We start from the raw sequence: 13,401 nt of genomic DNA on the forward strand, positions 1-13,401 counted from the left end.
CAAAAGTGTCACAGCAAACTATTACTGAAAAATGGCTTACATTCTCATTTTTACCATGTAATTATAAAATAAATCAATTGGAATATAAATATTGTACTTACATTTCAGTGTATAGTATATAGAGCAGTTTAACAAATCATTGTCTGTATGAAATTTTAGATGGTACTGACTTTGCTAGTGCTTTTTTTGTAGTCTGTTATAAAACTAGACAAATATCTAGAGGAGTTGATGTACCCCCTGGAAGACCTCTGCATACCCCCAGGGGTATGTCTACCCTAGTTGAGAACCACTGGAATGCAGAATACTGGACTACATGAACCATTGGTCTTACCCAGTACGGCCATTCTTATGATCAGGGACTAGATATTACTTTCCTGCTGGACTGCAGCAAAGAGTAAATCCTCTTGCTAAAATGTTCAATAGTTTCCACTACTTTAAGGTTGCTAACTTCTGGAGACTCCCACCTGAGGGAGCTTGGGGTTTTCACAGGTTGCAAATATTTCTAGCACCTGTTGAAGTAACTGGACTTGTGGGTACTCAGCACCTCTTAATCTTGGTCTACATGTGCTTCCATAAAGTGAGGTGCTCAAAATTAGCAGACACTTATGAAAACATGGGGCTCTGTGCTTGACTAGGGATCACACTGACTGGGTACCTGCAGGAGTTTTTTTGGGTAAAAGGTCCTATAACAATACCAACCAAACTGATACCATTCCTCTTGGAGAGACCATCCAGTGTCCAGGGCCCTGCCCATGGAAAACTAATAATTTAGCTTTGTTTTCAGCCTTCTTAATCACCCTTCTGAATCAGGACACTCTTGCTTAGGGTGACCAGACAGCAAATGTGAAAAATCGGGACGGGGTGGGGGGGGGTAATAGGAGCTATATATGAAAAAGACCCCAAAATTGGGACTGTCCCTATAAAATCAGGAGATCTGGTCACCCTACTCTTGTTGTCTGCAGTGTATGTATCTTTGCTAGGAAAGATGCTCATCTCGAATGAACGCCTTGCAAGGTGTTTAAGCACTCTCTCTCACATACAGGTTTCTACAGGGAGTTTCCCCTCTTATTGTTCAACTGGAAGTGTATCTCCAGCCCACTCTGAGCTGCAGACAGACAGATGCTGCCTCCTGGCTTCTTAACTCAATATTAAACAGATAAATTACAACGAAAGACGAAAGTGACATCAGAAATATGCCAGTAAAACCTATTGTCAAATGCAAATATCCTTGGACTGATTTTCCCTTGCCCATACTTCTTTCCTACCCTCCACCCCCATTCCCACAACATGTAGGACTCTCTTACATGGCACTTTTCCAACATATCATCAATGCCAGAACTGGAAGGATACTAACCACGTGTAGATCAACTGGACACCTTCAAACTCAGCCATCCTCCGCTTCTCAAAGTCATCTGCTGTGGCCCTTGAATCCAAACAGGTCCCATGAACTGCAAGTTTGAGTCCTATCCTGGGCAGCTTGCTGAGAATGTTTTTGGTGTCCATTAGTTGTCTAGTGGCTAGAGCCCAAGACTGGGCCTCAGGAGAACTGCATCCAATTCCCAGCTCTGAGTGATCTCGAGCAAATCACTTCCCTGCTCTGTGCCTCAGTTTCTCCATCTGTAAAATGGGTATAATGACAATGGCCTCCTTTGTAAAGTCTGTTGAGAGCAACTGATGAACAGCGCTATATAAGAACAGGGATTATTATTATAACTTCTACAAACAAACACACTCATTCCAGATGGGATGAAAAATAGTTATTTGTATTATAGTAGCAACTAGGGGTACTAAGCAAGGACAATTGTGTTTGACATGGTAAAAACATGTAGTGAAAAGACCATCCCTCCCCAGAGGGCTTAGGCAAAAAGGTTTAAATGAGTTGGGAACCCATTTCCCACTGAAAGGCAATGGGAGTTGGGAGATTAATTTATTTTTACCGTAGGCTCCTTGGAAAATCTTAGCATCTCAATCTACACCTATGTTTCTTTCTGTGCATACATTCTGGAATGCAGTGTCCGTCTGAAGCACATTCAACTCCAACTGCAGTGAGTGGAGTATTAAGAAATGGCTTTTAAATTAATTAGACTGATTAATCAAATGGGCAAACCTGCTGGATACACACAGCATCCATACACAAGAGACTTGACCTATCTGATTCCATTCTAGCCAGCGATTTCACAAGCCCTTGTGGCAAATCTAACCCAGCATGTTATGCAGCTGGTATGTCTATCCTGTTAGCTACAGTGGGGTTTTTACTCCTTTGAATGAAAGCTGCTGATCATCTAGAAGAGCTTCCCTCTGAAGCACCCACAGGGTTTTCAGGGAGACGCCACTTTGCAGCTATTCATTTAACCAGCTTATTTCAGTATTATTCAAGCCAGGTGAAATTTACATCACTTGCTTTATGAAAATCTAAGAAACCTGCAATGATTAAGGGCCCCATTCAGTAAGCTCCATAAGCACGTGCCCCACTTCAAGTGGGTGAGTAATCCCAGCAGGACTGCTGAAAGGAAGGCATGTCCTAAGTACCTGTAAGTGATTTGCATCATGGGTGTGAGGATCTCTTCTTGCTCTCCGCTGCATGGAACAGTGTGACATCTTCAGTTTATTCTGCTGAAGCAAAAAGAACCTTTTAAGCGAATGGAATAATGCACGTGGGAAGTTTACTATGTGAAGTGTTCCTATAGGGCCCCTAGAATATTTCCATCTGTAACATTACTAGAGACAATGATTTAAAAAAACCTCCCCCGAAATATAATACAATCTCTCCCCTCTCATTTGGTCTCTTCTCTTGCCTTTTTATTTCTGGATGTCACTGCCAGGAAGGAAAAAAAATTGGGACAGAGATGTGTGGTCTTCTGCGGTCTCCACTGGCATTTCCATCATGATGCACCATAGCTGCTGTAACAAGCAAGAGGCTATAAGCCTCCAACTTCCTTCTCAGGGGTATCTTGACACTTCAGATGCCACAGAGTTTTTTTAGAGCAGCTTTCATACCCCAGGTATCCCAAACGCTTCACACACCAACGCCTAGCTCTTTGGAGTGTCCACAGAGGCAAACAGTAGCAGCAATTCATTAGTAATTGCTAAGGTGGTGGGAAAAAAGTTTTTTGTGTCTGGATTTAAAAAAAAAATCTTTTGCAGCAAATATTCACATAATCACACACTGCTTCTGACCTACATCAAGCTGCTGTGGTGCGACTGTCTCTTTAAAATGGTGAAAGTAAGCTGAAGCAAAAACCAGGTCAGCAAAGCAGCAGCTTGGGTTTCTCTTTAGCTGCAGCAGGCAGCAAGGTGTATGATCCAGCCTTCAGTGAACTGCTTGCTGCCCCATGCCACCCCCCACTCCAAGATTGCAAGAGCCCAGTGAATGCTGCAGAGGCACCTGCCCAGCATTCCTGGGTAAGGTACAGGCTTTGCCAAGGGGCAGGGACAGCACCCTGGAGCAAAGGCTCCGTGTGCTCAGCCTCCATTGCAGTTGCAACAGAGGAGGATTGGGATATGAAAAGGCAAAATGAGGATGGATATGCAGAGAAAAGCACACTGAGCCAGTTTACAAGGAGGTGCCAGTCTCAGCAACGAGAAAAAAGAGAGGCAGAGAAGTGGGGGGCTGGGGGATATAAACACTCCTGTATAATCAAAGTGCCCAAGCAGCCGGAAGTTAATGGCTCTGAGCATTTGCCTTTGGAGCACCTGCTTGGCTGCAGAGAGATGGTAACTTTCACACTCTCATTTAGCTCTGAATGGATTTTAGTTCACATTAGAAACTCTGCCATCCATCAACAGGAAGAGTCATATCAGTCTCTGCTTAGGGGATACAGTGCTTTCTGGCAGATCGGATTCTTCTCCCAGCTCTGGCTGGGGCAGGGAGCAGCAGTGATTTCAATCTGCATGTTATTTACTTGTTAAGCTTGTGGGGAAATGGAGTGCTGATGAGCATGAGAAATATAAAGGGCTGGCTTCATCCAGCTACACTGTGTTCTAATTTATCACACACAGTTCTGCCAGTGCACCTCCATCCTGACCCATGGCAACCCCTGCTATCCCAGTCCTGGGCCCTACACAGTTCTGCCAATGCAGCTCTGTCCTGGGACCCTAACACACAGTGCTCATGCTGCTGATGAATTTTGTAATGCCCACAAATGAGAATTAGGAGCATGAGACGCTCCCTTTCAACTTTTGCCATAAATCTGGTGTTGATCAAACATCTCCAGAGCTGAGGGGTACATCCCTTCCTTCCCGGACCACGCAAACCCCTCAATCTTCGTTTGAAATATGACAAAAACCTCACGCCCAACATGAACGAATGATCCAGGTCAGAGCCTCTCTCTCTCTGATTTCAAGAAGCTGAAGAGTCAACTTCTGACTGAAAAGAAGTACTTGTGCCACCTTAGAGACTAACCAATTTATTTGAGCATAAGCTTTCATGAGCTACAGCTCGCTTCATCGTTGCATCCAATGAAGTGAGCTGTAGCTCGCGAAAGCTCATGCTCAAATAAATTGGTTAGTCTCTAAGGTGGCACAAGTACTCCTTTTCTTTTTGCGAAGACAGACTAACACGGCTGTTACTTTGAAACTTCTGACTGGTAGAACAACTGAGATGCCCAGCTCCATGGTCCACTCAAAGCTGATTAGGTCACAACTAGTAGTTCTTTCCCCAGGTTAGGGCAGAATCTGTCCTTTTCTTCAAACCATGATGAGACATGAAATACTAGATAAGTCCCCTCCGGCCTTAGAATTGATTAGATCATCTAATCTGACCTCCAGTAAAACAGGCCACTGAACAAAGCAGTGCTCTTTCTGCCCAGCTTCAAGCCAGGGACTAGTCATGTCAGGCAAATATAACAGCTATAGCTGCAGAAACTGAGCAGTTGTGCACTCTGGTGTGGCCAGAGTAAAGTTGGTTCATCTTACTGGCATCCTCCATTCCCCTTACGTCCTCAGCTCAGTCTGTTCTCATTGTTATTCCCAGCTCCAATGCTGTTCCCAAATCCCCTCTTTGCCCTGTGCATTAATCTGCCTTTGGCTTTTTTTTTCCCCTCTCCCAAACTGTCTTGGACAAATACATCTTAATGTTTCCTTCTGTGTGACTCCTGTTGTGTCGGTTTTTTTCCTCTCCTTGTAATGCATGCAGTATGCAAAGGGCTTTCTTAATCCTCTGGAGCTTTCACAGCCTTGTGAGTTTTCTAGATTTATCTGTAGGTTATCTAATTAAGGCCTCTCCCCTCATTTCCTTCTCATGGCAAAACAACATCTATGAGAAGCATCATGAGCTACAATAGGTACACTTGGAGGCAGAGCTCAAATGACAAGACAACACCCTGGCAGCTCACTACCACGCCGCTCGGGGGCCTCTAGTCACTGCAAGGGATGCAGGGGAGAACAGAATTCCCCTTTATCTCACTAAGTACTTCATCTCAGCCCCTCCATGGTGACTGGAAACAGCAGAGTAGTGAGATGCTGCAGCTGGGCTTTAAACTGAACGGAGCTCTAGAACTGCATCTCTGACTCTGAATGCTGGCTCCGGGGACTGCATTAGAGCAGCTGCTTCTTTGGGGCTGGCTGGGACTTGGACTGGGTGTCTGTGGAATGGAGGAAGGAAAGGGGATTCACAATCCCTCCTTAAACCGTTACATGGACTACCCAGCCCATGGGTCTGAGTGTGCAGGAATAAATGTTTAGTGGCTAGTGATAGGCAGGGTGGTTTAATAGCTAGGGCACTGGACTGGAAGTCAGGAAACCTGGGTTCTATTTGCTGCTCTCCTATGTGACCTTGGGCAAGTCACTTCCCCTCTCTGTGCTGGTATTACCTCACCCGCCTTTGTCTATTTGGACTCTTAGCTCTTCCCTCTCCCTGTATGTCTGCACAGCACCTTGCTGATCTTGTTCAGAGCCTCTAGGTGCTCCCACAATAATAACACATTTATTCCTTCCCCAGAGCAGGTGGGTGGGGAATTGGTGATTTTAGAAATCTGCATGGAACTTGGAAAGAGAAGCTCAGGGTGCAGGAGGGAGAGTTTGGAGGCGTCACCAGCAAGTCAGTCTGTGTGAACATGGCTGGAATGCTAGCGGCAGATGCAGCACCCTCTAAACTCTTCTCTTAATAAAGAGCCACTTTAGTTTTACAAGCATGGAGTCCTTTCATGTTACTATCCAACATATGGTACATGAAACAGGTGGGAGCCTTGGTCCACCTTCTAAGCCCCAGTCATTGCAGAGTGTATCATAATTTGCTGCAGTCAATTACTATCATCCTCCTGGGGCAAGAGGGAAGCAGGGGAGGTTGCAGCTTTTGCCTCTGAAGGCTACTCCCAGGTTGGTGCAGATTTTACACAGTGCCTTCCTCAGGGCTGGGCCAAAAGGCATAATCTAAACACAGAGGTGTGTGTTGCTGGAACTAATGGCCAGGCATCCTCTCTATGGCTTATCACCACTTATAGATTGGTTAGCTGGCAAGCATGAAGTGAGCTGTAGCTCACGAAAGCTCATGCTCAAATAAATTGGTTAGTCTCTAAGGTGCCACAAGTACTCCTTTTCTTTTTTTTTGAGAGAGGAGAGACATGGATCATTACAACCCAATTTGGAAATGAGGCCAAAGGTCTGGAGTAACACCAGGTACCAGAGCAGACGAATGCTGTGGAATAAATGGGAACTCCCTCAAACTACTCACAGCTACTTTTGAAAATGAAGCTGTTGGATTTGACCCTTCAGGTAACTCTCTCAGGTAACTTTCCTTTCTGTCATAGTTTTTGTCTCCGGGTTTTGGGATTTTTTTTTTTAAACATCTGTCTGCCAGAGTCTTCGTAACAGATATCCAGCCTCAGAGATATCCTTCCCCATTTTCTTCCAGGTCATAAAAGAGAAAATTACTTACTCTAATCTTTTTGCATTGAAGTCAAAGACCACGGTTCTGTTTTCTCCCTCTTCTAGGGTTCAGCTTGTGTGTCAATCACTCTCTCTCTGAAAGAACCTAAGAAAACATGAAATTGAAGGTGTCTGTGGGGTTGGGTTTCCCAGCCTGGCTTTGATTGAAAGCATTGTGTGAGCCTGTGTGTGTGTCACTCTGCATAAGAAACGACTGCAAGCCTTACATAAACTGTCAATTAGGAAAACTTCTTCATCCACTCTTGCATGAAGCTGGCACGGCCTCCCCCCACACCATAATGTAACAATGACTGAATAATTTATCACGTCCTTTGTAAATGTAATGCTGTGTTCTCTGCTAGGTCTCAGTGTCCCAGAGTTTAAAGTGACTTCTCATCCTTTATGTGATTGAAAAATATTGAGAGAGGAAAAAAAATCTGTAAGATCTTTTTACAGATGAATTTGTTCGTCTCCAGAGTCATCTATAGCCACAGTAACCTCATCAGGTCCATGAGGAAATTGGAGACCCCAGGTCAGTCATGCTGTCCTCTCCTATTCCTAGGAAGAACAAAAAGCAACACATAGCCACACTTCTGTAATGCAATCCTCTCAGACTAGGTACCACAGTAGCTGAGCACCTCACAATCAGTAGTTAATTTAGCTTCACAATATCGACCTGTTTTACAGAGATGTTTCTGGCCCCATTTTACAGCCAGGTGGACTGAAAGGCAAAGGGACTTGCCCACAGTCACTCAGGGAGTCAGCCGCAGAGCAAGTAACTGAATGCAGACCTGTCCAGTCTTAGTCTAGGGACTTAGCCACAAGGCCGTTCTTCCACACCAAAGACACTGCTCCCATGCTATAGGCATCTGTCATAGATTGTCTTATTGAATCCAACAGACCCAATTACAGCTATTCCATACTTTTTTCCTTCCCTGTTTGCCAGTAAACTCCTCCTACTTTGCCTCTAGCATGAAGTCATCAGGATGGGTTTATTACATTACAGTAATTTCTGTGGTAGTAGGCCTATATCATACTCAGGGAATTCTGATGGGCAGAAAGAGAGAGGACAAGTTGAGAGCAAATACCTTCCCTGTGAAGGTCGGTCTTTGCTCATGCAAGGCCCAGTCCTGCAAGGTCCTGAGTGCCTTCAACTCCCAGGATTCGGAATGGATAAAACCTCTCATTGACTGCTGCAGGATTGAGCTCACAGAGAATATAATGGCCAGATACAGGTAAATAGTTCTCCATTATTCCCATTCTGCTGAGGCTAACATCTGAACATGTTCTTCTCTGTCTAAATTTCCCCAGGGCCAGGGGAGGGCAGGAGAGAGAACTGCTTTCTGTGGGCAAAGAGCTTTCACTCCTGCTGCTCAGTTTTCCACTTTGCAACAAGCAAAACCACGACGTATGGGTATCTGTGACAGCCCTGCTGCTTTGCATTATCCAGTGTGTCTGGGAGTCATTAAGCGTATGGCAGAGAGACACGAGGGGTGAGTCCTGGGGTGAGGGGTAACAGTCCTGAAGAAGAGCTCTGTGGAAGCTCAAAAGCTTGTCTCTTTCACCAACAGAAATTGGTCTAATAAATATTACCTCATCCACCTAGTCTCTCTAATATCATGGGACCAACACAGCTAAACCACACAGCAGACATTAAGTGTGTATGACAAATCTATTCACGGCCTAGACCCTGCTGGCAAACTCTTGTACCTCTCCTGTTATAAGAAATGCACATTTGCACCATGTCTTGTGTTACAGAATTAAGTCCCTTTCCTTTGCTCTCCCATGCTCTGACCGATCCCCACCTCGACTGAGCATTTCAGGACTCAGCAAAGCTGCCCATACTAGAAGACAGCTTTAGAAAGGTGGATAGTTGTTCTGAGTGCTACCGATGGTGGGCGCTTCAGAATTCTCCCACATTGCTGTGTGATTACAGTGCAATGCTCGGTTTATCTAGCGACTCCATATGGTCTTACAACGTGCCAGCATATTAGACATAGGATGCCGTAGTGGTTAAAAAGAGGCTTTGTCACACACAGCGTCCGGAGCTTGTTCTCCATTCAGTGCCCATCACTCTTCTAAACACTAATGAGAGATGCATGAGGACATCTGGGCAGAAGAGAAAGACCCCCAAGTACTGTTCACTAGCCAGGGACCAAAGGTCATTCTAGAAAGAAACCCATTTTAAGAGAACATTTCCTTAGTGAATCCAAACGAAATCTCTCTGACCCTGGTAAGAATGCAAGATTCCTTCTCAGCCTCACTCACCCTAGTGATGTGCTAACCTCCAAGAATGCAGCTCAGTCCATCCATCAGCCACCTATCCAAACTTTGCCGAAAATCTCCAGTAGCAAAACCTTCTTATCGCCCCCGCAGCTGGCTCTTCTGCCAATTGAACCCAGCTGGAATAAATGTCTCATTGGGGTATTTGGAGGATTAATAACCAGTCAATGTCCATCCAGAACTTTGAATATGTAAATATATAAACGCCAATTACTGTTGTACAGGGGTGATGCAACAGCTGAACTCCTCCAGGGCTGAGTGTTTCTTCCTCCAGGGCTTTGATCATTCTGCATTATTCAGCTTCCCACTGTGACATCATAGTTTATACCTTAGCCAGGAATCGGGCAGCTCATTATGGACCCCAGAGGGGTCCTAGAAAGCTGACCCTTCCCTTCCGAGGTGCACAGCATGCAGATGGGGAAAAGCTGCAGGGTTCTAGGCCTTTTAAGGAGGATCACATGCCCATTCTATTAGCTAGAGAACATAAATAGGGGTACTGTGTGAACAGGGATGAAGGGGGAAATATTTCTCTGAACACCCTGGGCATGGTATCACCAGTGCAATTGCAGGACTTGTGCATTCCCAATCCCCACCTCCCTTGCAACTTCTCTTACGTGATCGCATCATGGCTAAAGAATCACTGCTATTTACCCACTAAGTACAAAACAAGCGTGTCCCTGAAATAAAACTTCTCTACCTGGTTAGTGTGGGCTCCAGTTAGATAATCACATCGTCGGCTGCCTTGTCTGCACTACTTCACATTCACCTGAGTTGAGTTAGCATTTAATTACAAGCTGGCACTGTACATTTCTGCAGGGATAGTTTGCCGAATTGATACCTTCCACTTGCGCTCAGAGTGTTGTAAAAGGCTCCCACCAGTGAGGGCAGAATTTTGAGTTAGTGGCAATTTACACCCACCTTTGCTCACGTGTAAATGGTGACACAAGGGCACAGGAGAAAGAGACCCAAAATCTTCATGCCCATCCACACAATGATTATTGGCTTCTTTATTGACCTACTTAGATCACAATTTCATTCTATTTGAGCAGATATTGCTCTGGGATTTGATTTATCAGCCCCATCAGCCATGAAGGGAGCTGGCACAGGGCTTATCATTTAATTTTGCTAGCATCTCTCATTTCTAATTTATACACCAAGCACTATGACAAATTGAATTTGTGTAACATAGTCAACAAAAGCTCTCCTAACCCAAGCTCCCTGCAATGGAATAACGTTATTGGAAACACACATTAAGTGGAACCGGCAAACCTGGGGAAAGTGTTGGCTTTCAGAGCTATAATTCACTTAGGCCTGAAACTGGTTATTCTTCAGTAGGCCTCATAGCTAATAGAAATTTGCACCTTTGTAATTACACCTAATGATATCAGCTCCTTTCCAATCTCTCTCAAGCACCCTGGGAAGGAAGAGGAGAAAAATGAGCAATACAGAACTTAACCAAGAATGCCAAAGCCTGGACTGAACTGAGCTGAATCCAGAGGGGATGGAAGAAACAGGAGTTTTTATTGCAAACGTACTACCATATCTGTATAGTCCCTGCCCTGGCCATCCCTTTCAGCAGGGCTGTTAATCATCACAGCTTGAAAACTTGCTTAATACAGCTGTTCTGCAATGAAGATGCAGCGTTAGCCAATGGCACATGGTCTTTGAATGAATATATTGCTGCGTCCATTGCATTTACTGATGACACAGCCCACGCTGGGCTGCAGTGAGAGGTTAGTGCAGATCAGGCCAATTCATGATCATTGGGATAAGCCAGTGGTTGTCTAGGTACAAAAAAAAAACCCATTAGAGGAAATCCCCATCTTCCCTGCCTAGTTCCTACCTGAAAAACTGCCATGAAGAATAAGTATTTGCCTCTGAATTGACAAAGAATAAGCTTTGTGTTAGCATGGCTTAGTGTGAAGGGCTGGTACAAAGTTTCAAAGTCTTCAGCACGCTTGCTCCAGAGTCTGAACTTCTTCTGATTTCCAGACTAAGTTAGACACACACACAACCACCCCCATCCCTAAACACAAACAAACACACTCCTAAAACACTTGGTGTCTCTCTCAGGAAACAATTTGCCTTATTAAGCTGTTGAACTTTTTATACTAAGGATCGCATTTGCCTTGAGGGAGTTAGGCACTTCCTCTTGTCTTCAGACTTTTTACATCGTACATGGTTTTAAAATTCTCAGCCTGTGACACAGAGGACAAGGGTCTGCTCTCCATTTTCAATGTGTAAATCTGGAGTAAACTCTGTTGACTTTGGTGGAGTTATTCCTGATTTACATCCACGTGACCCAGAGCAAGATCTGGCTCAGAGTCTGAGTCAATGACAATCCATCCCAGCTCAGCTCTGCTAGTCCCAATTCCTGAAGCAGCAACTGCTGCTACCGCTGGGTTAGCAACTGTGACCCACAAAGGCATTTTTCATACTCACTCACTTCTGTCAAAAACATGTTTCCGTAGTCCCTAACCTGAGCAGCTTCCACCTTGCACGTACAGGAGAGAGAGAGAGAGAGACTTGTCATTTCTTCACATCCAAATCCAGAATCCAGAGAGAAAAGTCTAAAATTAGAGCGCACCACAGACTGCAGCATCTGAGTAAATTAAATTAATGTCGCTCCAGCAATGGCCCTGAGGAGGCTGCAGATATACCTGGAAGAAACTGATAACATATGAAGGTGGAAGCAAAAACTGAAGCAACTGCTTCTTTTCTGTCTATTTCTGCCCCGGGCTGCTTTTTCCTGAGTTTGATTTTTTATTTTTGGGGTTGGGGAAGGGGCACGGCTTATGATCTTGAAACACAATTTAAACAAACACACACATATGCTCCCTGGGAGAGGAAAGAATATGCCTTCCATGACGCATTTCCAGACCAGCTCCTGCAGGACACACCCACCTGCTCCAGCCATTCTAGATTTTGCCTCTTTTTCTCTGACGAGCTGATTTCAAGCAGCAAAACCAATCTGCACAATGGGCAGGAAATACTGCTAACCTTCCCAGTGAGACAGGGGTCTATGTCTAGGATTAATGTCCCTATGTTTTACCCAAGCATTTTCTTTCTGGCTGGCAAAATAGAGATGCTTCCTTTTGGTATTAACTCTTTCACTCAGCACAGCCACTGTGGAGGATGGGACTTTGTTGTAATCAGTGCTGGGGGGGGGGGGTGTCCTTGCCTGTGGATTGACTGAACCCTGATGGAGTAGTGTTGAGCCTACCACAAGACCTGCAAGTAAGTGCCTCTGAGGACTCATCACACTCTCTGGTCAGGGATGACTTGTCAGGCATAAGCAGGCTCCGGCTCAGAGGTAACTCCGGCTTAGTCAGGCTCGGAAGTATCACAGCGTGGAGCTTTACAGTATGGTACAAATAATAATAACTGCTGCATACAGGCCAACATCTACAGACCATAGTCATAGAGAGGGCAGGGGAAGGAGGAAAAGTCCAGAGGGAAAAGAAAATGTAGCGAGTGATCAGAGAAGAAAAGGGAATCAAGGACCTGATGCAAAGTCCACTGAAATCAACAGGAATCTTGTATAACAAAAGTGAGTTTTGGATCAGGTCCAAAGGGAACAGGATTGGAAAAAGCTGTTTATTGAACCATTTTGGCTTCTACTTTAAAGCAGATGATGATTATTGTTTGGTAGAAAATTACATCAACAAGAAAGCTGGTTGCACTTGGAAGGTAGGTAGGAGACTAATTGGCTATTTAGGAAACTAATTAGTTTTTTTTTTAAAGCCCCCTAAAATCTTGTGAAGTGTCAAACAATTTCAAAGCAAGCAACACCAAAGAGAGCTTTGCAGAACTTTTTGTTTTGTAACTTGCGCTCAGTTTATCTAGGAGGCTGGGTACACAGGCTGGGAAGTACAATGCAGCCCATCTCCAGCACGGGGACAAAATGAGACTATGTGTACAGTCATGTTTTAGTCCAGTGAGATAAAGCAAGTTGGAATGGGGCATGTTGTTAAAACATTAGGTCCTGGAATGTGGACTGGAATGATAGAACTGGTCAAAAAAATGCGGAAAAATTTTTGCAAGACATTTTGATGTTTCAATTTCAAAATTGATTTTAAAAATAATAATTTTAATCTCCTTCATACTCCCTTTTCTCATGGAATGCAATAGAATGAATGATGTGTGAGGCCTGGGGTTTTTTCCTTCACTTTTTCTATCTTCTTCTCCCCAGGCCACTCCCCAGCAATTCTGTAACTATTCAGAACTTCGCCAACCTTGCAAGTCACCGTGTGG

General features: G+C 44.6%; 1 long non-coding RNA gene across 1 annotated transcript; it reads right to left on the reverse strand.

Annotated features, from left to right (window-relative positions):
* Window positions 1-1,303: 1,303 nt before the first annotated feature.
* Window positions 1,304-11,770, reverse strand: LOC125625291 (uncharacterized). Its single transcript, XR_007353511.2, has 4 exons — window positions 11,594-11,770; window positions 6,875-6,970; window positions 2,530-2,610; window positions 1,304-1,617 (listed from the first exon to the last, which is right to left on the reverse strand). It is a non-coding gene; the product is annotated as an uncharacterized LOC125625291 (long non-coding RNA).
* Window positions 11,771-13,401: the final 1,631 nt, after the last annotated feature.

This window comes from Caretta caretta, chromosome 22, assembly GCF_965140235.1.
Source record: "Caretta caretta isolate rCarCar2 chromosome 22, rCarCar1.hap1, whole genome shotgun sequence".
NCBI lineage: Eukaryota > Metazoa > Chordata > Testudines > Cheloniidae > Caretta > Caretta caretta.